Source organism: Heterocephalus glaber, unplaced genomic scaffold (genome assembly GCF_053883595.1).
Source record: "Heterocephalus glaber isolate CG9 unplaced genomic scaffold, H.glaber_assembly_v1.0 deba00001509, whole genome shotgun sequence".
Lineage (NCBI taxonomy): Eukaryota > Metazoa > Chordata > Mammalia > Rodentia > Bathyergidae > Heterocephalus > Heterocephalus glaber.
In genome coordinates, this window is record NW_028258325.1 from 12,232,139 (window position 1) to 12,234,848 (window position 2,710).

Consider the following 2,710-nt stretch of genomic DNA (forward strand, 5'->3'; position numbering starts at 1 on the left):
GGAGGAGGAGGAGGAGGAGGAAGAAGAAGAAGAAGAAGAAGAAGAAGAAGAAGAAGAAGAAGAAGAAGAAGAAGAAGAAGAAGAAGAAGAAGAAGAAGAAGAAGAAGAAGAAGAAGAAGAAGAAGACGACGCGGCAGCGAGGATGGCTACAGAAGGAGGGAAAACCTCTAAGTCAGAGAATAACAATGAAAAAACCAAAACCTCAGGATCCCAGCTACTTGCAGCAAAATAGGGACTCCTGGTGAAAATCAAGCAACTGCACAACAACAAATTATTACAGATCCAAGCCAGGGATTGGTGCAACTTCAAAATCAGCCCCAACAGCTGGAACTGGTAACAACACAACTTGCTGGAAGCGCTTGGCAACCTGTTGCCTCCACTCCTCCTGCTTCAAAAGAAAATAACATTTCTCAACCAGCTTCTAGTTCATCTAGTTCTTCCAGCAGTAATAACAGGAATGCATCTCCTACCAAATCTAAATCAGGTAATTCTTTCACCCCTGGTCAATTTCAAGTCATCCAAGTACAAAATCCAAGTGGTAGTGCACAGTACCAAGTGATTCCACAACTTCAGGCAGTAAAAGGTCAGCAAATTCAAATCAATTCAACTAGTAGTTTATCTCTATAGGATTTGCAGGGTCAAATTCAGCTAATTTCTGCAGGTAATAATCAAGATATACTCACAGCTGCTAACAGGACAGCTTCTGGGAATAGTCTTGCTCAAAACCTGGCAAATCAGACAGTTCCAGTCCAAATTAGACCTGGTGTTTCTATACCATTGCAATTACAGACCCTTCCTGGTATTCAGGCTCAAGTTGTAACATCCCTACCAATTAACATCGCAGGAGTGACTTTAACTTTGCCTGTGATAAACAATGTGACTGCCGGAGGAGGGACTGGACAAGTTGGCCAGCCTGCTACTACTACTGATAGTGGGACTTCCAATGACAATCAGTTGGCTTCCACACCCACAACCACCACTGCTTCTGCCAGTACTATGCCAGAATCTCCCTCCTCCTCCACTACCTGTACAACCACTGTGTCAACATCTCTCACAAGCAGTGACCCATTAGTGAGCTCAGCAGATACGGGCCAGTATGCAAGTACATCAACCAGTAGTTCTGAAGGCACCATCGAAGAATCTCAAACACCTGCTGCTGCTGAGTCTGAAGCCCAGAGCTCCCATCAACTTCGGTCTAATGGAATACAGACTGCACAGGATCAGTCAAATTCTCTTCAGCCAGTGCAAATTGTAGGCCAGCCTATTTTATAGCAGATCCAGATACAACAGCCTCAGCATAAGATCATTCAGGCTATTCCACCACAGTCATTTCAACTCCAGTCAGGGCAGACTGTTCAGACCATCCAGCAGCACCCTTTGCAGAATGTTTAACTTCAAGCAGTAAATCTGACTCAGGTGCTTGTCAGGGCTCCACCTTTAACACCTTCAGGGCAAATCAGTTAGCAAACTGTAGAGGTTCAGAATATTCAGAGTCTTTCAAATTTGCAAGTTCAGAATGCTGGGTTATCCCAGCAATTAACCATCACCCCAGTGTCTTCAAGTGGTGGCACAACTCTTGCTCAGATTGCTCCTGTGGCTGTCGCTGGTGCCCCAATACCTTTGAATACTGCCCAGCTTGCATCAGTGCCTAACATTCAGACAGTGAGCATTGCCAACCTGAGGCTGCAGGCATTCAAGTGCAGGGAGTTCCAGTTACAATCGCTAGTGTTGCCAGTCACCAACAAGGGCAAGGTGGAGTGAAAGTCCAGCAAGCTACGATAGCTTCTGTGATGGTGGCAGTTGGAGGAATTGCTAAAGCAACAATAGGTGCTGTTGGTCCTGACCAACTCACACAGGTGCATTTGCAGCAAGGCCAGTAGTCTTCTAATCAAGAGGTGCAGCCTGGCAAGAGGCTTTGAAGAGTTGCCTGTTCCTGTCCTAACTGTACAGAAGGAGAAGGAAGAGGCAGTAATGAGCCAGGAAAGAAGAAACCACGTATCTGTCACATTGAAGGATGTGGAAAAGTTTATGGCAAAATAGCTCACCTATGAGCACATCTCCATCGGCATACTGGAGAAAGACCTTTTATGTGCAACTGGATGTTTTGTGGCAAGAGATTCACGAGGAGTGATGAGCTTCAGAGACACAGAAGAACCCATACAAGTGAAAAAAGATTTGAATGCCCCGAGTGTTCTAAAAGGTTTATGCAGAGTGATCATCTTTCCAAACATGTCAAAACACACCAGAATAAGAAAGGAGGTGGGACAGCTCTTGCCACTGTTACCTCGGGAGAACTGGACTCATCTGTTACAGAGGTGCTTGGCTCCCCAAGAATTGTCACCATTGCCGCCATTTCTCAAGATTCGAATCCAGCAACTCCCAGTGTTTCAACCAACATGGAAGAATTCTGAAAAGCTATTTATAACAGAGACCTCTAGTGCTGCACTTAAGTTTACACACCTTTGAAAATCTAGAAATGGGCTGGTCACATGGATTACAGAGTAGGAAATCATGATTTTATTCTTGGCTTCTTTTAAATATTCCAGGGTTTCAGTTCAACACCTTGAGTGTGGAAATTTTGAAAAATACAAAAAGCAAACTGATATACTGGAAACGGATAGAAAAGTATTTCCTTCATGTTACAAATTATAGTTATTTGGAAATATATCACATAACCTTTATACAGAATCCTCCCCTCCTTAATATTATA

General features: G+C 43.9%; 1 pseudogene; it reads left to right on the forward strand.

The window, feature by feature from the left end:
* Positions 1-2,466, forward strand: LOC101714037 (transcription factor Sp4 pseudogene; annotated as a pseudogene).
* The last annotated feature ends 244 nt before the right edge of the window (positions 2,467-2,710 follow it).